This window comes from Mytilus californianus, unplaced genomic scaffold, assembly GCF_021869535.1.
Source record: "Mytilus californianus isolate M0D057914Y unplaced genomic scaffold, xbMytCali1.0.p SCAF_6, whole genome shotgun sequence".
Taxonomy (NCBI): Eukaryota; Metazoa; Mollusca; class Bivalvia; order Mytilida; family Mytilidae; genus Mytilus; species Mytilus californianus.
In genome coordinates, this window is record NW_026262712.1 from 34445814 (window position 1) to 34471114 (window position 25301).

At 34.0% G+C, this 25301-nt stretch overlaps 1 long non-coding RNA gene across 1 annotated transcript; it reads right to left on the reverse strand.

The window, feature by feature from the left end:
- Positions 1–1757: 1757 nt before the first annotated feature.
- LOC127704883 (uncharacterized) lies at positions 1758–9951 on the reverse strand. The gene is made up of 4 exons (XR_007983557.1): positions 9885–9951; positions 8222–8385; positions 6173–6196; positions 1758–2146 (listed from the first exon to the last, which is right to left on the reverse strand). It is a non-coding gene; the product is annotated as an uncharacterized LOC127704883 (long non-coding RNA).
- Positions 9952–25301: the final 15350 nt, after the last annotated feature.

Sequence of the window (25301 nt, forward strand, 5' to 3'; positions counted from 1 at the left end):
ATTAATGTTTAATATGTGTGTTTGTTTTTGTGTTTTAAATGTCAATGAAGGTTACATGCTGGAACGAAATTTTTTTAGTAATTTTTTTTTTTTTTTTTTTTTTTGTGGAGGAAGCGGACTACCGAATGAACTTGTGTACCGATTGATATTTTAGTCTTAGCTACATGATTTTTTTTTTAAAGCTGTTATTGGTTTCGAACTAGCGGTCAGTGACTGTGAGTACTCTAAGATCTGTACTTAGTGTCTTTTTTGTTGGGGGGGGGGGGGTATAAATACCTTGCCACGTCCTGTCTGTGTTTTTGTTAGTTGTTTTTTTCTGCTTTGTACCGATCTGATGAGTAAAGATCTTTTCAACTGATTTTTATAGTTTGTTCATATGTTGTACTGTAACACCACGTGCCTATTTTAGGGAGAGGGTTTGGTGCCAGCAATCTAGTTCAACCACGCCACATTCTGTTTGTGCCTGTCCCAAGTCAATGGTTGTCCTTTGTTGCTGTATATCATATGTATTTGTCGTTTAGTATGCATAAATAAATCAGGCCTTTATTCTTATTTAATTGTTTACATTTGTCATTTCGGGGCCTTTTACAGCTGACTATGCGGTATTGGTTTTGCTTATTGTTGAAGGCCGTACGGTGATCTATAGTTGCTAACTTGTATGTCGTTTGGTCTCTGGTGGAGAGTTGTCTCATTGTCAGTCATACAACATCTTCTTATTTTTATATTGGTACTATTATATATTTATAAGACATAATTTACAATTTAGTTGTACTCCCCCATATTTGAGTTCTTTAATGCACATATGTAGCGTGATTGACACTTGCAAAGAATTCCTATCAAACCCGTATTGGGGTCTTCTTAAACTTGCAGCTTATAATTTTATTTGCTCTATTTTTAAAGCCTCTTCATGACTTCGTTTTGTTAGTTAGTGTATTACATACTTTTAGCGACATTGACTATATAATGGTGGCCAGTTGTTATTTGTGAAGGAGGCGGGGTACCTGGAGATGATTAAGTTTAATAATGCTATTATTTGTGAAGGAGGCGGGGTACCTGGAGATGATTAAGTTTAATAATGCTATTATTTGGTACATGTTTCTGTCTTTCATTGAAGAGAATAAAAATGATATATAACGTTTAACAAATAGCTTCAGCTTTGAAACTTGATAGGTAGTTTATAACTCATAGAGGACAACGGCCTCAGCATTATATAATATTTTACACAAAGTGTTATGAACTAGAGGATACGTTTGAAATTCATTTAGTCATTTTGCCACGATCTGGGTTCAAACTCACAACTGAATACTTTGTCTCAATCTGACTGAAATACCGGACTGGAATAAATGCTTTAGAATCATATGGTCCAGTATCAAACTTCGAATTGCAAATCCATTTTAATCTCGTCTTTATTGTCTATTGCGACTAATATATGAGACTGCTATTAAAAACCAGGTAAAAGCAAGTAGCTTCACTAGTACTCCACTGGATTGACTTGCCAGTTGTTCATTAAAATCCAAACAAGCAATTGTGTCAATTTATATCATGTGAATTTTTCATTTCTATTAATAACAAATCATCCCCTTAAAGTTTCACAATTTAAATAGATCTAGTAATCAACATTTGATAAACAGACCTCAGCACATCAATCAAAATTTTTTAGTATTTATGAATATTCTCGGAAACAACAATACCGGACCAAATTTTTGTTTTCAGTTGTTTATTACATTTCATTTGTATATTTAATAATCCTGAAAAAACAATTCGCTCTTTTTTTTCAATTTCAAACAGAAAAAAAGTTCAGCTCTAAAAAGGAATTTTAACATTTTAAGAATCCTATTATTCAGATAGAAAATGTTTTGTGACTAAATTGGTCGTTGCTAAGTAACCATCGGACATGCCATCCACGAGAAAATGGCGTTGTGTGTACATGATTCACCCCAGGAAAAGATTTTCATAGACAATCCTGTCGTTGATACATTGAAAGGAATTGCATTGATACGAACGTCATGATTCCTGTCAGCTTCTAATTCCCGCATGCCACACACAATTGCTGGAATTTTCAAAAATGGCCTCTCAAATCTTATTATGTGACTGACTTGTTTATTCGGCAATGGTGATTCGCCAAGTTCCACCACACCAGACTGACCTGCAAAGATAACAACATTAATATTTAAAAGGTCAAAAACCTACTCGATAATCTCGCGGGAATGGGCTCACCTACGGCGTGGCCGCTGAACATAAAACTTGAAACTTGTTTTTGATGTTTAATTTCAAGGCATATTAAGAACATGTCATTTAGAAATAAAACCATAGACTGGTCAGCTCGGAGTAAGAAATAGTGTGAAATTTCGTCCTGTGTACATTCATCTTGTGATCTATCTCTTAAAATACGACTTAGAAGGCCAGTCTAGTACTAAGTCGTGTTCCTATTAATATTACATTAACATGTTTTCGTCCTGATCTGCATGTAGTACTTCTAAGTGAACCTTGACCTATTCATTCATGCATCCGTTCAATTACCAAAGGGCAAAGAGTTTCGTGCTGTATTAATTATTTTTACATTTGCAATTTTAGAACAGAAATCTCCTTGTTTTCGAAAGTCTTTCTCTATTTTCAGAAGGATTTGAAATTTTTAAATTTCACCATGTGAATGAAAGAAATACAGGAAATTTTAGTCCAACCTCTTTTATGTGGTTAAATTTATTAGCCATCTTTTCCAGATTATTTTGCAAAATGTGTTAGCGTCTATACAAATGTAAGGTAAATATATGTATATTTCCTAATAAAAATATCTTAATTAAGAATTGAATGCTTCTTTTTCCAAATTTATTGGGGTATAAAAGCGTTGACCGAAGTACATTTTGTATGAAAAAAAAAATAAAAATGTGCGCACGGTCAACGCTTTTACACCCCTATAAAATTACTAAAAGAAGCATTCAATACTTATAATTACATGTTTTTGCTAAGATCATGAAAACACGATTTCTATCAAATTTTTCTTTTATTTACCTGTGCACTTTATTGTGGAAGCTCGTGTCATCATGAATGTTGCATTTCATTTTGAAATGAAGGCTAATTTCAGAATGACGCGAAATTGCTATTAGCCAATCAAAGTAACGTATTATAATGAAACATACATGTAATGTAATTATTGAGACATTAATTTTACAACCTTTTTAAATGGTTTAATAACGTTTTGTGTTTGTTTTTGTTTGTTTTTGTTTGTATCATGCTGTCTAGTTCTGGTTAAAGAAACCGGTGAACCTGGAGTTCAAAACGTTTAACGATGAAATAATATATAAATGACACATAGCTGAGAGGGTGATAGAGCAGATTGCTACAACGAAAAACATTGTCAACCGAGGCGAAGGGTAATAATCTGCTCTATAATCCTTGAGTTATATATATATATATATATATATATATGTATTACTCATACAATTTACTTGTGTTCTCTAATTTATCAAACTAACTTGTGCTGAGATGAGATTATTTGAAGGGTTCACTGTAACGTGATTTTGAGATGATTTGATTTTGATTTGTTTTTTTGGTGTTTTAACGACACTTTTAAGCACCGCTTTTGGGCTATTTCGTGGCGGCCAGTTTTTATTGGTGGAGGAAGCAGGAGTGCCCGGAGAAAACCACCCACCTTCGATAGGAAAACTGACAATCCTAGTCAATTAAGATTGGAGTCGAGTGCACCCGCACGAGCGGGGATCGAACTCACAACCTCAGTGTTGACTGGCTAATTATTACAGTAGTAACAACTTAGACCACTCGGCCACCGAGGCCCCGACTTTGAGATGAAGAACAGCAGTTTAATCTTATTCCTTTGATTTTATTTTTTGACATTCGTGTAGTTATTGCGTGTTATCAATTCATTTTCCTTGACATACAGTCATAACTTAGGGTTTGGGCATTTCCTGATATGGATGGTAAACATATAGCTAACTATGCAGTATGGGTTTTGCTCATTGGTGAAGGCCGTACGATGACCTATAGTTGTTAAATTCTATGTATGTTGGTCTCTGATGGAGAGTTGTCTCCTTTGCAATCATATCACATCTTCTTATTTTATATATAAACAAGTGAAATGAACAAGTTGTTAATATTTTGATCAGAAGATACAGATAATTCAATGGCAACCAACTACGTGCAGACGGTATATAGTTGGTTTAAATATTTAACGCTATACTAGTTATTTTTTATTAAAAGACTCTTATAAGCGGTTATTTCAATGATTTTTGTTTCTTAAGATGAAAGATTGTGCATTTGCGTTTTAGTCTTACATTTTACTTATAATTAACAAATTCGGCCATATTAACACCACATTCACTTTGAGTATAGACAAACCAATGCTTTCTGTATTATATGAGTAATATGCTTTAAAAAGTCCCAAAATGTTTTCGGATTTCGAGATTCATTTTTTGCAAGCCTGTAGATGATGATGAAATAAACAAACAATTGCATTTCAATTGATACAGTCCACTCATTTACCCAGTTTAATTCACCTATTATTGTATATCTAATGCCCATGTCAAGTGCGGTTCACTCTATAAATTATTACACGAAAGAAACTTCCCAAATATCTCAACTTAGTTTTTTAGCACATTCTGATTGAAGAAAAAAAGCAGGAAATATTTTTTTTCTCTTTTTTTCGCAGCATAAAATACATGTAAATGTTTATTTATCTAGGACCAATCATACCTTAAAAACATGTGCAACGGTTTATGCTAAAGGAAATGAAATAAAGCGGCTTAGCCAGTAAAAAATAATTACATTTTGAACATAAATTATATTCAATTTAGTCTTGACAAAAGACTTGTCACCTGATTTATACTAACATGAGCAACACGACGGGTGCCACATCTGCAGCGAGATCTGCATACCTTTCCGGAGCACCTGTGATCACCCCCAGTTTTTGGTAGGGTTTGTGTTGCTCAGTCTTATGTTTTCTATGTTGTGTTTTGTGTACTGTTGTTTGTCTGTTTGTCTTTTTCTTTTTTAGCCATGGCGTTGTCAGTTCATTTTCAACCTATGAGCTTGAATATCCCTTTGGTATCCTTCCCCTCTCTTTTATAAACACGTCCATGTTTGCCAATACCTTATGATGAACCTAAACAGTACACAGAGAATACCATATGGTTTTTCCAATATCACACCTGTATCATTCCGAGACACCAATATAATTCCAAGTGCCCTGCTCGTTGGATTATATTGGTTGAGGGTTGATATGGTGTGTAATATTGCAAAAGCCACAACATATTTATCTCAAGTACAACTTTGTATCGGTCTGATGAGTTAAGCCCTTTTCAGCTGATTTCTAAAGTTTGTTCTTATGTTGTGCTGTAACACCAAGTTAGCGGAGGGTTGGGCGCTCACAAACATGTTTAACACCGTTGCATTCTTTTTGTGTCTGTCCGAAGTCAGGTGCCTGTAGTTGTCGTTGATTCGTGTCTGTCATGATTGTTTTTCGTAAATTGTCTTGTTATGAATTAGGCTATTAATTTTCTCAATTGAATTGTTTCATATTTTTCATGTCGGGGCCTTTTATAGCCGACTATACGGTATGGGTTTTTCTCAATTGTTGAAGGCCGTACGTTTGCCTATAATTGCTTACATCAACTTCATTTGAACTTGGGTGGATAATTGTCTCATTGATAATCATACCACATCTCATTATTTTTATATTAGATATTTTTTTTCACGAGATATGACGTAAAACAAATTAGGGGGTTTGATAAAGTGCAACCGTGACTGATATCAATATAATTATATCGATAGCTGATACAGCATGGTTGTCATTAATTGTATTACTCATATAATTTATTTGTTTTTACTTTAAAGTACATGTATATAATAAACAGTTTTAGGGAGCAACCATTTTACTTCAAAAGGGGGGGGGGGGGTATGGTTTTTTGTCTGAGTCATTTTTTTTTTTAGTTTTTCAACGCTATCAATCAAATTATTTTTTTCAAAATTTAACACTTTAAGGTATGGGGGAAAATCTGGATTCAGATTAATTTTTTTGTCATCTGCTGGACCACAATATTTTATTTCATCAAATTGGGGATCAGAATATTTTTTTAGGAAAAAACCCTCCCCCCTTGAATTTAAATGGGCGTTCTCTTATCAGATTAAAAAGATCTGTAAAATGTAAATTAATACTCACAACCCATTTTTTGAGCTGCGTCGACTGAAATAAAAGAAAAAGATGGAAACGAAAAGATATCATGTAATTTTATCATACGAAGTGTTTCATATAAAGTAAACGATGACGATTCTCTCTACCAAGATTGTTTAAAATAAGTGAAAAAAGGAACAAAGAAGAATTGGATAAGCTAAACATGTTAAAGAAAAGAAGTTAGCAGTATCCTTTAACTTTACTTTCCGCTATATAGATGATGTTCTCTCACTAAATAACACAAAATTTGGTGTCATGTTAAACGCATCTATCCCATCGAACTTGAGATAAAGGATACAACAGATACAGTTAAGTCTGCCTCATATCTTGACTTACATCTAAAAATTGACAATGAGGGTCGGTTGAAAACAAAACTTTACTACAAAAGAGATGATTTCAGCTTCCCAATTATGAACTTTCCATTTCTATGTAGCAATATTCCAGCAGCGCCTGCATACGGAGTATATATCTTCCAGTTGATACGATATTCCAGGGCTTTTATTTCCTGTCATCAGAATTATGGCACCGAAGGAAATTTCATAAGTTGAAGAGAAACCAACAACACAGTGGTAAATTAAAGAACCTTTGTGAGCACGATCACATACCCCACACCCCCGTCACTGGACAAACAAAATCTCACCAGATTCCTAAGTTCAAAGACTCATAACTCTACAAAAGTCAACTGATAAAAATTTCTTGTGGATATGCACATCAACATACTATGTCCTCATTAACTACAAAGTTTCATGAAATTCTATTGTGTGGTTTCAGAGGAGTTGCGATGACAAACTGTTGCAGTAGTATATTGAGGCCAATAAGTTCAAAAGGGGTTAACTCCTAAAAATTAAAGAACCTTTGGGAGCACGCTCACATACCCCACGCCCCCACATTGTCACTGGACAAACTAAATCTCACCAGATTCCTAAGTTCAAAGATTCATAACTCTACAAAAGTAAACTGATAAAAATTTTCTTGTGGATATGAACAGGAGTTGCGATGACAAACTGTTGCAGTAGTACATTGAAGCCAATAAGTTCAAAGGGGCATAACTCCTAGAAAAAAAATTGAATCATAATTTCCTGTCGATATGTACATCTACATAGTATGTCCTTATTATCTACAAAGTTTCATGAAACTCTGTTGTGTGGTTTCAGAGGAGTTGCGATGACAAACTGTTGCAGTAGTATATTGAGGCCAATAAGTTCGAAGGAGCATAAATCCTAGAAAAAAAATTGAATCATAATGTTCTGTCGATATGCACATCTACATAGTATGTCCTTATTATCTACAAAGTTTCATGAAATTCTGTTGTGTGGTTTCAGAGGAGTTGCGATGACAGGAACAGGACTGACGGACGGACGGACGAACGGACAGACAAACAGACGGACGAACGGGTCAAAAACATTATACCTTCCACAACTTCGTTGCATGGGTTATAAAAACTTTAAAACGACGAAAGACAAAACAACAGTCTACAAACACTACTCCGTATGAAGGTGCTGCTCGAAGAGAAACCAACAACACCGTGGTAAAAAACTTTAAAACGACGAAAGACAAAACAATAGTCTACAAACACTATTCTGTATGAAGACGCTTCTCGAAGAGAAACCAAAAACACTGTGGTAAAAATGCTTGAGCAAATGTTTATGAGGGAGTGGACAGGGCCCTTCTCCCACCTCCCGCCTCCTATCTCCCACCTCCCACTTTTATAATCTTGTTTTCTCTCCCACCTATTTTATGTCTCCCACCTCCCGCCCCCCCACTTCCTACCTCCCTCAAAAGCTGTGCACCCCCTCGTTTATACAAACCAAGGCAAGCAAGCCAACTAAAGTATTAATCTACATGCATTAGGAAATTAGCTCTTACTTCTTTGAGAAATAGGTGATTGGCACTGATTTTCGCACTTGTCCGAGACATTATTAATATAAACCTTAGGTTTGATATAGAGAGGTAGTGTATAAACTCACAATAATATTAACTATTCCGGCGGCCATTTTGGTAAATAAACAATAAATATAACGAATACGGAAAACTCACGCTTTGCTTCAAGTGAAGATATTCTTCTTTTCAATAACTCTACATAATACATTCTCGATTCCAAAGCAGTTATCCTGTCCTCTATGCAGCATTCACATGCTAAGGTAAGGCACATCATCACAAAAATCTGTATCTCCTGCATTATACCTCTATGATGGTGTTACCTAAAGTTGACAGAAACTTTTAACATGATTATATTGGTTTAGAACAATGGCTACATTTGCATAAAATAATATAAGAGGGTCTGGATGGGGGTGCTTTATTTATTTATTCTTTGGGTTTTTTTTGCACATTATTCTCTATTCTATTTTTTTTTTGCACATTATTCTCTATTCTTAATATATCAGAACCCCATTATACTCTATTCTTTATATTTAAGCCTATTTTTCTCTTGTTTTTTGTTGGGTTTTTTTTTTTTTTTTGCCCTTTGTCATGTATTTTTGCCCATTATTCTATATTCTGTAAAATATATTCTGCGAATACAGGGGGGAGGCGCATAGGGCGTACTAAAAAAATATGTTATTCTGCTTAATATCGTTAATTTGTTTTTTTACCATTCTGACAATATACCCCTCCCCAACGTGCTTTCAAATCTTGGCGATCATGAGGTCAGTCGTGGCAATCGTGTTAATCGTAGAATTTTAATGTGAAATATATTTTGCAGCCTCTCATAATTCTTAATAGAAATGCGCAAACCTATCGGAACGTAGCTCAAGTAGTGACCACCCTTGATCACGATCGTGAAAGACGTCGCGACCACAATCATATCCTATCGTAACGGAGCGCATCGGTTCTTGATAAAAGTATCGGAACGTATCTGCACGTACCAGATCGTCCAAATTCGGGGATCCCGATAGTGATGATCGTGTCAGATCGAGACCCAATCGTGGACTCAATAGAAACAATCGGAACGTATGTGATCGTATTTGAACGGAAGGTAAGAACGTGACAGATTCTGACACCTGAAATTGACACCTGAAATAGGCAAATCGTGAACAGATCGCATCCGAGCGCAACAAATCGGATTAGAACTAACGACTCCCATCACCTCTTTTCCAAAACTGAAATTACAGAGAATTCCATGATTAGCTTCTAAGCATTTATAATACGAAAATCGTTATAAAGCTTTGTTATAAAATAAAGTAAATTGTTTACTAATTTCAATATCCTGGATCCACATTTGTCACTTGTTCAGTTATTAAAATCATTGTGTTGGTTTTTGTCTCTCCTTATATCTCCCAAAACGGATGCTTATAAAAATATATAAATATTTATAATTAATACCCCCGTGTTCGAGACGACTATAGCTAACTGTTTTTAAGAATGAGAAATCAATATTTTCGGATTTAATTGACTCCGGTAAGTAATCGAGAAAACTCGCAAAATCACGATATTCGAGTACACCAAACTATAACATCATAATTTATTCCAATCCAATAATATCATATCATACACCTATATTTTGTTTTTGTATAAGTGAGTTTTAGATGTTCTTTTCAGTAAATTTTCAAAAATGCATTTGAATATTTTGAATAATCTTCTGCTCGACAATAAACGTATGATGTATTTTGCATTTCGTGATTTTCTTACACTTATCATGAACATAGTTGAATATATAAATTAAATCATAGCATTTTGATGTTTTATTTTTATGTTTACTCACCAGAGGATGGAGTAGAGGATTGCATCCGACATCAGTGAAAAATAACAAATTGCACACTGAGTCGGGAAAGTACCTAGGGAAATACCACTGAATTATGAATGAGGGTCAAGGTGGGATTCTTCATTTCTGTATTGTTTAATTTAAATAATTTTGTTGTTTTTCCTATTTTACCTTCTCCTCTTTTACTTTTTGTCCAATTTTCTCTATTTTTTCATATTTTAGTACGTACCCCATTGTTCTGTTTCATTTTGTTTTCTAAATCTGTAAACCTCGTCTAAATAAGTTTTGATTCAACCCCATGAACGTTTGTTTGGAGAATGAAGTTTTTTGTGTTAATAATAGTATAACATCTGTAATTAGATGTTTATTCACTATTTGGATTTTTATGATAAAGCTCTTCGTCCAAATATATATAAAAAAAACTATCCAGAAGACGGTGTTCCGGGAGTTGATAGAATTTATATTGATTTCTACCAAAAGCAAAGCCGTACGAAATGTAGAATGTTGCGGGGTTAAAGGTGTTCGTGAGCGCTCAATCCTACCCTTACTTGGGACAATGGTGTCTTAGGGAGCTACCATTTGATTTTTATGGAGGGGGGGGGGGGGGGGGGGGGCTACGATGAAAAATGTTGTCCTGCATTTTTTAAGTTGTAATCTCTGTCCTGCCTTTTTATTTTTCACTCTATTCGGTCCTGCCTTTTTTTTCATTAGTTTATCCTGATTTTTTTTACATAAATTGTCATCCTGCCTTTTTTTTTTTAACTCAAAACTCCAGTCCTGCCTTTTTTTCTTTTTCATCCTAGCCCCCCCCCCCCCCCCCCCCCCCCCCCCTTCTTAAAATCAAATGGTAGCTCCCTTAGCACATCAAAATAAACCAGTTAGGTCGACTCGTCACAATGACACAAAGCACAAAAACAACTTACATAAAAACCAAAGACAGGGGCGGATTCAGCCATTTATAAAAGGGGTGTTCAACCCAGGATATAGGGGGGGGTTCCAACCATATGTCCCCATTCAAAAGCATTGATCGTCAAAAAAGGGGGGATATTTTTGAATCCGCCACCTATAGAAACAAATTACACCTACCATTTATACAGTGGCGGAATTGGGGGGAGGGGGGGCTTCCGGGGAATGGAACCCCCCTTTTCTTTACCATCAATGCTTTTGAATGGGGACATATGGTTGGAACCCTCCCAGCCCTTCTTTTTATCCTGGATTGGAATACCCTCCCCCCCCCCCCCCCCCCCCCTTTAAAAATGGTTGGATCCGTCCCTGCACGAGCTATTTTCAAACTTACAACCTCAGTGTTGACAGACTAATGATCGCTGTAGATGAACTCATTAGACCACTCGGCCACCGAGGTCCCCGAGTACAAGCAGTTACGGAAAGCTAGTTCGAAGCCAATAACAAGCATTTAATAAATTCATGTTCTTATAGACGAAGTTGATTTCAAATAAGCAGATAACTGTTTTCAACGCACGCCATTTTATACGACAGTTTTTCACTTTTCACTTTTTACAAAAAATTTACGGAGCAAATAAATACACAATACACTTTTAGTGAGTATTTGACAAAATCCTGACCGAAAGTAGATGAATGATTCGAAAAATGAAGAAAATGATATGTGGGGTATTATTCATTGAGACAAAAACCAAACGACAAAAATCATGCATCTAGGGTTAGCATACGATCTTCAACAAAAGACCAGGACTGGTGGCTAAACAGTACTGTAACGAAAACCGAGCGGTCGGGCCTTAGTGTAAACTATAAATATTTATCCCTTAGTGCGTTGCTATAAGAATGTGTTATGTTAGAATGTACGAGTATATAAGAAATAAAAGTTATAACTGGTGACCATTCTTTGGTAGCGTGGTACTATGTGGTACTCTGGTATTCTGAATACATACTGGTAAGGCTGGTTCCTCTGGTAAGGTAATGGCTCGGATATAAAAGGGTAGATTGGAGTATAGGTTTTTGTATTGTAACTCTCGATGTTTGTAAGAATAACAGACTCGTTAAATAAAAATCAACTTGTATTAACTTTAAGATGCATTAAATATCAACAATACATATGAATATTAGATAACTTAATAATATTCGAGTCTAACAGATGAATACTTTATTAACCTTCTATCGTGAATTAAAGAAAATGGATAGCGGAAAAATATATACCCAGAAAGTTTACTAATTGTAGTTTGGTAATCGGCAAATGGTAAATCAAATTCAATGCCAAAAGATAAAGTTTCTCTCGAGAAGTTATTCCCTAAATGCAACTTGGAAAGGAATTAACAAACCCACATTATACGGACGTCGTCTCCTCGGACATTGTATTAGTGTTGGCTGTCTGGTTAACTACTTGGTCTTATACATGGTATCTGTACGTATATCAAAATAGCATGGAATTAACGTGTGTTACTTGCCCAGGGTAAAATGGTGCTGAAGACTTATCTGTATTCTCCGCCGTATTTATACTTAGGTAAACCAATTTACCGATTTGGTTTACCGTTTACCATTTTGGTTTACCATTTACCATTTCGGAAAATACCTAAATTACCAAAACCGGAACTGGTGATTACCAAAATAGGTAATGACGTCATTGTACGTCATTTTAAGTACACAATGCACAGGTGTTCCTATGTAAAAACATAGGCAAGAATAATAAAAAGTTTTAGAGTTATCAATGTTTAAACATAGTTATACAAGAAATATATAATAAGAAAAGTCAATTATCGGTAAGATTTAAACAACGTCATCACACAATTTTAGGGGAAACAAGTTCCATTTCAGGGGACCCACATTTCGTTACAGTACATTATGTACTGATGTTAAGCACTCAATCTTCCTGAGTCGGTATAGGTTGTTATTCCACACAGACTTTAAAAATCTGCCTTCAACGCCGAATTCTCTAGAAGAAAAAAAAGATATGACAACTGTCTTGAAAAGACAACCTTTGAAGAGGTTCCTCACTTGTCTCCGACACTTCAACATGTGGTAAGATCTCAAATCTCCCCTTTTATTGAAACATATTTCGACTGATCCTGAGGACCCGTATCAGGGATTGAATACAATATTCAAATACCATCTTGCAAAGTACCGCCCTTTACAAACAAGCTCGATTCCCCTAACTATCGTTTCACGAATGCCAAGTCTTCACTGATTTTAGACATTGATAAAAGTTCTGTCTTCCGTCATACGAAAAATATAGACACCTTAATTGTATTACAATGTATAAAAGAGAAGCGAAAGATACCAGAGGGACATTCAAACTCGTGTCGAAAATAAACTGACAACGCTATGGCTAAAAAAGAAAAAGACCAACAGACAAACAGACAAACAGACAAACAGACAAACAATAGTACACAAAACACAACATAGAAAACTAAAGACTGAGCAACATGGACCTACCAAAAACTGGGGGTGATATCAGGTGCTCCGGAAGGGTAAGCCGATCCTGCTATAATGTAAGCTATAATTCATTGACAAGTTTCTTCTTCCTATCCAAAATACTTTAGAATCTCAATTATAATGTTTCACTTAGAAATATTCTAAAGCATTTTCGTCCTTTTTCGGTACGTAGGGCAAAAATCAAACTTCCAAAACCTCATGCAAGGTGTTTTAAAAATGTGGATTATTTATACGATATCATTGACAAGTTTCTAACTTCAATTGCATAAGAGCATTTCTGTGTGAATCAGTCGGTTTTTCGCCCCCTTCAGATCATACCCAAGGGGTCATACATACATTCCGGCACAATCTGTTAACTATAAACTAAACATATGACTCAAGTATTAATTTCGAACAAAAATACTTTATAATATTTTACTAGTTACTGGATACCGTGAACTATATTTTCGCCCATAATTCTGGTCTCAGCGCAAATATCAAACTTCTTAAACTTTCGACACAGACGACTCTTTTATTGTGAATTATATGCTTAGTATAAGGATGTTTAAATACGCAGCAATGTCCGATGTCTCGAGTAAAGCGAGTACCAAGTTTGCAACAACTCTTTGATAGGTACACAGGTGGCCCGTTGCAAGGCTTAATGTTTGTCCCTATCTAACGTGTCCTCAGTTTTCAATTGGGAGGTAGAAATGTCTTTATCCTAATTTGTATATGTGTCCTACACTGAGAGTTAGGATAATGAAAACTGAGTTATAATATAAGGTTATCATATCCCAATAAATAAAAAAAACAAACAATGAGTATACATATAACAGGCTATAAAAGTGTTTTGAGAAATTTGTTAAAAATTTTCAAACAGAAACACACCAATTCTCCGTTACATGTATGAAACTAAACTAGAGAAGTTCAAAAAAAAACTATCAACTAAAAAGAAAAATATGCAGAAAAGATAAACACTTCTTAATTTAAGTTTTCAAGCAAATTAGAACGGACCTAATTCGGACATAAACATTTTATTCGAATAAATCAAGAAGAGCGCGCATATATGTGCCTGAGTGCAACAATCGAGGCCACACAATCTGAAATATCGTATAATAGTTTTTTTTTAATAGCAAAATCTTATTATGAGTAATTGTTTTTGTTTAAATATTTTACTTTCCTATTTGTCCTTGGAAATACGTTCATTTCAATTGGTGGGTTGTGGCCTATAGCCCAGTCAATCAATGCAGAAAAGGCGAAAACATCAATAACATTGCAACATTATCTAATTGAGTGGGTTTTTTTTTTTTGGTGTGTCCAGAATATTATTATATATCATGATATACTTACATTCTGTCAATAGAAATAAGAAGATGTGGTATGAGTGCCAATGAGACAACTCTCCATCCAAGTCACAATGTGTAAAAAGTTAACAATTATAGGTAAAAGTACGGCCTTTAACACGGAGCCTTTGCTCACACCGAACAGCATTGGTGGAAATTGATGAGTATGGGTTAAAATCATCGATTTTGTTTTAATTAACAAATTTATGAAAACTGGGAAATTCTCATATTCATGTTTTTAATGAAGCAACATCTTTTATAACGATATAACTCTATTCAAAACATCACAAACATGTTTTTATAAGGAAACTGGCCATTTCATGATTAGATATAGTGTTTTGAGTCAAAAACTAAGATTTTATCATAAAATCACGGAACATATGAAACCATAGAATATGTCAAATGTAATTCTATTTTAAACATAACAAACAAGATTGTATACGGAAACTGACCAAACTTCCTGACCAGAAATTACTATTTTGGGTCAAAAACTAAGAATTTTATCATGAAATCTCGGAAAACAGGAAACCATAAAAATTGTCAAATGTAACGCAAATTGACATTTTGTCAATATTTTCCAAAATATATACTGAATAAGTTGAAATATTTAAAATCTCTAATGACAAACAAAAGCCATGATATTTTTCTTAGTTATAAACTCCCTTTTAAAAAAATCATCCAAAAATGGAATAGTTTATGAGATATATACTTTTAATATTATAATTCCGTCAAAACCTCTGCAAAGACGTATTATGGATAAAACCAAAGTGCCAATGTTTATAATGACTCCCCAGACACAGCAATTTTCGCGTAACAAGCATTATGCCAAACTCCGAAACAGTGGTAGTGTCGTTTCTGTTTCGCAATGCAGACTTTCGTCTAGCGTAGCGATGTCGCCACTGTTTCGGAATTTGGCATTATATTCAAGCAATATTTATTTACAAATTCTAAAATATTGATTAAACTGTATGTTGCTTCACTCTTATTCATTGTGTTTTAATATGATTCACAAAGAAAAAGAGGGGGATGTGGGATCTACGTCGATGAGACTGAAACTCAACCAATTTTGATTGGGAGACAACAATCACGAGCTGTTCCAATGCTAGATTACATTTTCCAATAAAATGCAAAATTCATGGCAGTATGTGCTTGAAATAACAATGTCGTAGCAATGCACAGGAAAACAAACGGAAAAATTGATATATCTCTTAATTTTAATGGCTGTAGCATAAACATGTAATTATAAGAATGAAATGCTTCTTTCAGTAGTTTATAGTTTTTCAAAAGCGTTGACCATGCGCACATTTTCATCGTTTCATACACAATGCTCTTTCAGTAGTTTATATTTTTCAAAAGCGTTGACCATGCGCACATTTTCGTCGTTTCATACACAATGTGCTTCGGTCAACTCTTTTAAGCTATAATAAAGTACAAAAACGAGCATTCAATTCTTAAATAAAATGCAGGGCAAATCGTTTTTTTTTTATTTCGTTCAACGCTTTTACGCTCTAATAAAGTACAGAAACGAGCATTCAATTCTTAAATAAAATGCAGGGGCAAATCGGGTTTTTTTTTTTAATTTCGAGAGAGACACAAAGAAAAGAATAATATAGCAAAAATAACTCATTAATAAGCAGATTCAATCAGATGAAGAAAATTTTCATATGATAGAATAACAGTGTGCAAATAGTTTGCCAATGAACAAAAAAAAAAACAACAACGGATTGAATAATTTAAACTGTTTATCATTCTCAAAAGCAATAAAAGCGTATACAGGTTTTGTAAAGTAAGAAATTAAAATAACAAAACAATGAGTTCACTGTCTGGTGATTCTAATCTGTAATTTGCATCTCAATTGTATCTACATGTATTTCCTGATGTTCTCTGCATTTGAACATCTTTTTAAAAGCATATCTCAGTTTTTCACTCATTGCTATATAGATAAGAAAGTTTGAAGCACAGCCAATGATCATTGACAGTTTTAAAATTTCAGTGAGAAGTTTTAAATGTTCCAAGTTAATATCAATATATCCCGATATAATATTAAGTAAGTAGTTCATTGGTTCGCTGTACGGAGAAGAAACAAGTACTTCAACAGAATTGCTAAATTTATGACCATGACATTTTATTATTAAATTTTCAAAAGTCGTTGTATTTGATACTGTGCTGCAATATTCGAGAATAGCGAAATCATAAACAGACAGCATGAGAAAATTCCAAAATCCTTTGTCATAAACTGTGAAAATATCAACAAGGTCGTCATATAGATACTCATAATAGACATGTTTCATTTTATCTTTATAAACCATATCGACCCAAAGCCGTGTAGCTTCTTTCGGATAGTTTTTGTCAATTTCAGACCAAGACTTTTCCAGTTGATTTATCAATGATTTTTTATGATGTGATGGCCGTTCATTAAAATCTGAAACACAGGACTCCCCTGAAATATGGTTCAAGCTATCATCAAGACATGCTGAATGCTTTAGAAACAACTCGGTCGTCATCTTCTGTAAGGCAACATCCTGCATATCGAAATTGGATCTATAGGTACTGAATAGAGTTGATGTGATATAAAGTCTCGGGACTTCTGCGAGAAAAAAGACTGTCATGACGCACACAATCAGTACGCAAGATTTTTTTTCAGCTCTGGAAGCCACGACATGACCACGGACACGTTTCCGTCGGCATATTGTACATAAGATAAAGCATGTTGATATAAACATTGTTACTACGGCAACAACCAAAATAGTGGCGTAAATGATTGGATAATATCCTAGAATATACTTCTGAATATTACGTTGTGGTTCGGAGACTAAACATACATCTCTTTCATTCCCACGACTGAAACTAATTACGAATAATCTTGGCACGTTTACGGTAAGAGTAAACAAAAACCACAAACAGCAAACAATGCAAGATTTTCGTTCATTGGTCTGAATTTTGCTCCATATTGGACACGCCACAGCCAGGAGTTTCTGTAACCCAAGGGACGCTGTTAACAGTATAGAAACAAGGTGGAATGTGTCTCCAAGGTTTGTTAGACAGTAATGTATTAAGCAGTACGGAAACCTAAGTCCAACTAGCTTTTTTAATTCTTCTATCTCTGTATCAGTATCGTTTATGTCATCAGTACTATAAGTATCATTTCCTATCACTTCATAATGCGAATTAAAAAAAGGTTCAAATCCATAGGAACAAAACGCAGTTAGTCCGTCAGCCAGCGCCAATCCTTGCATTAATACTGTTGTAGGTGACCTTATCTTTTTATGAAATAAAGCCACAAAAATAATAATGTTCATCACAATTGAAAGGTATGAAATTATTGGCCCTACCACAATATTCATCCAAAATGGAGTTCGTGTGTATAGTATGAACAACATATTGACAATTGTTACAAATGGATTTACCACTTGATAATAGTATACATAACAGAATGCATTGAAGATTTAGACTAGAATCAAAAGATGAGGAAACAATTTTATGTTTTAAGGGGAAGGATGTAAGAAGTTAAGATCGTTACACGTCAAATGTCCTCGTTAACAATCTACTTGAATATTAGGTTACATTCGAAGCCAGTATAAGAGTATATTAAGTAAAATTTTATTGCCAAAGTTTGGTGCTCGGCTGCTACGCCCCTCCATTTATCCCCTAGACGAAAATTTGAAATGCTTTGAGACTTTTTAAGATGAGTCCTCCGAGTACTGCACCGACACTTTGAACTACTGTGTATAATACTGCTCGGACAGATTGTACACATGTAACTATTTTCTGTTTTCTGCTCTCTGGTCGGGTTGTTGTCTCCTTGACACTTTCCCCGTTTTCCATTCTCAATTCTATTACTTGGTTTTTATCATTGGTCGTTGCGGATCTAGGATATTTCAACAAAACTTTCAAAAAGGGGGAGTTGGGCCTCCAAATAAGTTTTACCGACGATGAGGGGGAGGGGGGGATTTTTAAATTTTCGTCAGAAAACTGTTTGTTGACATCTCGATTTTGTACTGTCGTTTGGGTGCTGTCTCTTTGACACATACCTATTTTCACCCTAGGGATTATTCATGTACCTACATTTGAAAATTTAAAAGACATTATAAAGAGCAATTCGAATGTTATAAAATGGTAGACTTTTTACCTTGATTACGTTGAAGGGCTATGATCACACTTACGATATTTTTTCTTTGTAAAAAATTTATATATTTTTAGGTCTTTCCACTTTTCCGTGGAAAGACCTATTGGTTTTCTTCTGATTATTATTATTATTTTTTTTCTTCCGCCTAATTTTTTTTCCTTCGCTGTTTTTTTGTTTCGCAAGATGTCGCTTAGACATATGGTATATGATATCGAACAGTTAATACGCTTTTGAAACTGACACCACGTAACCAAAAACTTTTCGATGTAAGAGTTACCTCCCCGAACACTGTTTTTCTTGTTATTACTTATATGTCGCAACCGCATAAGAAACCGACTAATTTATTTTACCAAATTGTTCGTTAAATCCTCAGGATGATTTGATAAATTTTGACCGAAGCTATCCGGAGACTCCATATGAGAGTTATTTCCCCTTATGCATTTGATATAAGTGATGTGCATTTGTTACTGAAAAACCATAACTTATAGAGACCTGAGGTCTTTTGATTTGAGGTCATCGGTCCAAAAAAAAGAAAATAAGGTCATGGTCAAAGGTCAAGGTCATATTCTAAATTTTGATTTTGGCTTGTTATCAGTTATTTTCAAAGATTGTATAAGATATCGACAAAATATTTTTACAGAATTGTTAGTTGCGACATGTCGTAACACGTTAATTTTGGTTGAAAGGGTATGTAGACATTTAATTGGAGTTTTCGCCCCTTTTATATCTAATATTAGCTGTATGTTAATAAAACTCATTAACAATATATAGTAGAGACCTAGAGTGTTTTGATTTGAGGCCCTTGTTTCATGACCTTGAAATTTGGGTCAAGGTCAAAGTTTGATTTGACGTTCTAGATTTTGACCTTTGCTTTAACTTTTAATGTATGCCTGATAAAGCTATGGTACTTTGTGCATTAAGTTGCAAGCCATATGACCTTGAAGAAATCAACCGGAAATGACATTTTGTAAACCGGAAGTAGCTATTTCTTGTCCATATTTAAAGTAAAAGTACATAGAACCATATATTTTTGGAATCAGTGTCAAGTAAACTATCAAATGATACCGGAAGTGACCTTTTTCAAACCGGAAGTAACAAATTATCTCCCTTATTTCAAACAAAAATGTAAAAAAAAACATTTATTTTTAAATTCAGCGTATAATAAGCTATCATTTGGCACTGAAAATTACATTTCTAACCGAGTTTTAATATTTTTCACATCAAAATATATCGTTTTGGGTGGAAAGACCTTCAATTGTTCTCTGAACAATTGGTTTTTAATTATTCTCAGATCTGTTCAGCCGCTTTTGAAGGAATCATAAATTTGACATTGGCTTCTTGGGTAATTGCTTAAGGAAAAAAAACCACATCCTGTGTGGTGGGACTGTTATGATCAAAAACTTTAAGCTAAGGGAACGACCATTTATCTTCAAAAGGGGCGGGGAGGGGGGGGGGGGGGGGGGGGGGTTAAGGTTTTCTCCTAAAAAAATATTCTGATCCCCAATTTGATGAAAACAAATATTGTGGTCAAGCAGATGACAAAACATATTCTGAATCCAGATTTGTGCTTGAGATGGTACGGCGAAAGTGAGAAAAGCAATCGAGTTGAGATGACCAATGATAATCTGTTTATCGCTATTTTACCTATGACGACGTTGTTAATTTCATTGACAACGGGCACGTGCGCCCTTAGTTTCTAGCGATAGTTTTTCATATCACTTTATTGTGCTGAGAAAGGAAATTATTAGTCAGTAAGATCAAAGGAAAATTTCGTAAAATAGCGATAAATGTGCGAGGGCTTTATAGCCAGTCAGGGTCGTTAAACACTCCCGTAGTAGTACATGTACTATACATATATGTGCTTGGATAGGATGTGTCCACATTGTTCCACCAACACAGCGATATTTTTTAAGTACAGCTCCTTGTAAAACCCAGGCAGAGTGTGATTTATGACCCCTTTTTTCAAAATTATAAATGGTTGCCATGGTAACTGCCAAGGCAAAATTTCATAAAAAACAAGGAGTTTTTTTAGAAAAATCAGCCAACTTTATTCATTATTTTTCAGGCATGTATTTTGCCAACAAAATTAAAACAATTCATTTTCAAGACAATGTGATACACATACAATCAGATTGTAAAAACAATATTGTGACCTCAGTTATTATAATACATTTCGGGTAAATTTAGGTTGAACTTTGAACAAAATCCTCAAATTTCTACTTTTAACAAATTGTGAAGTTTACCATGTATAAATGATTTAATTTCTTTAGTTACCAAGTTTAATATTTCAAATCATGTACTGTACATTATTTATCAAAACATAATAATTTAAAAAAATGATTCAAATTTTTGGGATCTATAAGCATTTTTGGTTGCCATGGCAAACAAAAATACTACATTTTAGGCTTTTAAAAAAAAAAGCCTAAACATAAAAATTTCAGTATGTTGAAACTCCAGTTATCTTATTATATAGACTTAACTTGAAATTAGTATTTATTATTGGAACAAAAATAAAATATCAAAATACAAATGTTTATGTGTCAAAAACCTTTTTTTTTTGGGGGGGGGGGGGGGGGGGGGGGGGGGGGGGGGGGGTTATGCAAAAATAATTCCATCATTTTCAGAAAAAAGTCAATTTTTAATATTCTTATTTCCCAAAGTTACTACTTTTAAAAGTACTTTAAAAGTTTATTCAAATTAAACAATTTTTCACTGAAAGTGTTAAGAAGTGTTTTAAATTGTAAATAATTATTCAGATAGGCCCCTCGACCCAGCTGGAGGTAGAATGTAACTATTTATACAGCAAGAAAATATGTCCATAGCACACAGATGCCCCACTCCTCATACTATCATTTTCCATGAATATGGGTTAATTACAAATCAACCTTAACCTTAAAAGAAAATTTATAATTCATTTTTTACAAAGTTCTGCTTATTCAAGTTATAAGAAGGCATCTTTAATGAATTTTTATATTCATACTTTTAGAAAGTGTGGACAAACAAACTGGATGATGGTCAAATTTTATTGTTTTAACATATATACATTAACCATTTATAACTGTGCATTACTTTCTTTAATAAGAAGCAAAGAAGATCATCCATAATAATAAATTGCTCTACAATGATACAATTTGCTATTTCAGTAAGATATTAAACTCCTGAATGTCTTTTTAGATAACTAAGTTTTTTGTCCTAATGTATGGTTCAAAATAAAAGGCACAACATTTATGACAACTGTGCAAAATTTCATTGGCCTCCTAACCTATATACTTATGAAAAAGAGATTTAGAAAATACATAAAAGCATACCATTACTTAAAAAAACCATCGTCAAGTGTTGCCGACTTCAATAGTTACCATGGAAACAAATATTATCCATAGCAACATCCATTCAAAAGCTGTATAAATTGAAAATTATGTAAAAAAATACATATATAGAGGGTGTTTATTTTTGAATTGGAATATGACTGCATGCTTTGCTTCACTCACAGTCTTGTTTGTTTTATTTTCAGAAGGTTCAACAAATGTAATATATGATGTAACATTGGGGTTGGAGGGTCGGGAAAAAAAGAGGGGGTAGGTTTATTTTTTAAATGTTTCATACATATAGATCCTTGAAAAGATGATTGCGTTTGGTCGGATTTTGTTCAGAGTTCATCATCTGATAATCAATTTATGAAAGTTAACAGATGACGAACTTCATGGATTGCAATAGCCCAACCTGGCTTATGGTAAGGCAAGATAAATATTGTCCCTTACCGATTGTAAGAAAATTCTTAATTTCTTAGGGCACACACAAGTTTGATGTTATCCCACCAGCAAAATCACAAACTTGACCTGTAACATAATAATAAGCTTACAAACCAAAAAAATAGAATCATTTGGTCAAAGCATTTCTAAACTGAAACTGAAGTGTGATGGACGGACGGATAGACGGACAGACCAATTGAACACATTTTAAGTCGGCGGGGACTTGAAAAAATTAATAGTCAATTGGAGATCGTTGCTGTCAGAAGTCCAATATAATGAAATCCTCTTAATATAGCTATAAACATATCATTAATAACTCCTGTGTTGTACTACTTTTTCGCAATTGAAATTATGGATCTCCGAGATAGACGAATAGGTACATCTGCTAAGTTGGCATTGTGCTAATCCCAGTAAAATAATTATGCTATTTTCGGCAAAATTATATCAGAACAAAATTTTTGTACAAAATAATTGTATTAATTATGAATCATTCCTTACTATGCACCGTACTACATATATCTCATAATTTCATGATTCCGGTAACATTAGATTTTTTTGCAGGGGGGGATGGGGTTTAGTTGAAGCACACATTTAATCCTTCTGAAATCCCCCTCCTCTCCTTTTAGATAGTAAACATGTAAAATTAGTCCGTCCCAAAATTGGTTTCCATTTTCTAACTTTAGTTTGCCTCAACCAAATGTTATGAAACATATACACAATGCTTATTACAAGAAAACAGAGATACTGTTCCCGAGTTATGCCCGTTTTTGCTTATCTTTGCTTTGTTTGATACTTTAAAAACGATTAAAACCGAGAACCAGATCAGTTTAGAACTGTAAAGTTTGCCTAAAATGGCCTGGTTAACTGAAGAAATTTCTAAAAGTGATCATGTGTTCATAGGAGAACCTTTCTGGAGACCTTTTTTCCCTCTAATACATACCATATAATATGTTCGACTTTTTATATTCTACATTATTTTTTAAACTTACCCAGCAAAAGAAAATTGTTTCACCTTTTCTCCTATCATTTCAATTACTGCCCCATTCTGTCAATCACTCTGTATCTTTATAGGAGTTCGGGTTAAAGGGTCATCCCGACCGTGTAGAGTAAATGATATATACCGATTCGATTGGCCAATAACTGTTTTAACACATAATAAACGCCACCAATTTACGTGTATGTTTTGGAAATACTGCAATCCACGGCTCCAAGGAAAGTTTCTTGTAGGGAAAAAAGGGGGGAATACGCCTTTGAGTAGTAATAAAAGGTTGATAAGTGTTAAATTATTAACTTTTTTATGTTTAGGCTTCTTCCTAAATTGTTACATTACTTGAAGAATTGCGATTTAATGGTAGATTTTTTTGTATCATTTCTGTTAGATTTATTCTCAATTAAGTCTTTATAGAAATTAGTAATTATTAAGAATTTGACATATTGTGTAGACACCTATAAGTACTAGTATTGTTGAAAACTGTATGTTGCCCGCTAGATGTCATTAGATGTTTTTGTCGTTTGATTGCTGTGTTATTGACGTATAACCTCCATCTCCTACAGTTTTAGTTCCATTTTGGTGTACTTTCAAATAGGTATATGAAAAATCATAACTGAAAGCGTTATTGAGTATAGATTAATTGCTTTTCTTTCCCTCAATAATATGCTTAGAGAAAGATGAACCGAGGAGAGATGTACCTAAATTTAGAAAATTATATAATCAGAAAAAAAGGTTTCACTTTTAAATCTTAAACTCTCCCTCCCCTTGTTTTTGACACAGTCACACTTGAATATGATCTTCTTTAAATTCGATCCCAAAATAGTCACTTAATAGGAATAACTATTCAACAAGTCGTAATAAATTCCATTGAGCACAAACACTAATCCAAATCAGATTTCATTTATTTGAATATTCAAAAATGCATTACTTTTTTGGCAGAAATAAGTAAAATAGTTAATATTATCTGGTTTGACTTTGAAGCACTTATTTAAGATTTACACTGTACACAAAATATCAGTCCCTAAGCAAATGGCAAAATCAAAAGCTGAAACACATCAAACGAATGGATAAAAACTGTCATATATTAATTCTGACTTGGTGCTGGCATTTTCCTAGTAGAAAATGGTAGATTAAACTTGGTTTTATAGGTAACTAAACCTCTCAATTTTCCTAATAAGGATCTATAAAAGATTCAAACAAAAATTATCCACCCTCCACCCCCTCCCCCAAAATGCCACAGTGTATATATTCAAATTGTTGAACCTTCTCAAGGAGCGAAGACAGGACTGTGAGTGAAACAAAGCATAGCATGCAGTTATATTACCGTTAGAAAATTTAACATTATTTACATAATTATATGTAATTTTTACATAAAATTATATTATATATCTTTTGATTGGATGTTGTTATGGGTGATATTTGTTACCATGGCAACTGTTTTTAACAATACTTCACGATTGTAGTTTAAAGTAAAAGTATATATATGCTTCTATGTATTTTCTTACAGGTTTGGAAACAATTGAGAACATTGAAGTCCCTATACTGCAGAATTCAACAAATAATAACTCTCGTTTCCAGGGGAAAAATACGTTGCCACGGTGATAAAATTCAAGAGGGTCCCACGCAATATTCTATTTATTTCGGTCAAGTAGTACTTAGTTACTACAATGCTAGCTAAGCTTTACATATTTGCACTTTTCGGAAAAACACACGAGAAAATTTGATAATTTCACAAAACTCCATGATTCAGAAAAATTGAAAATATGTGTTTTTTAGTATATTCTAACAACTGCAATCTTAACTTAAGTGAAGCTTAAACCAAGT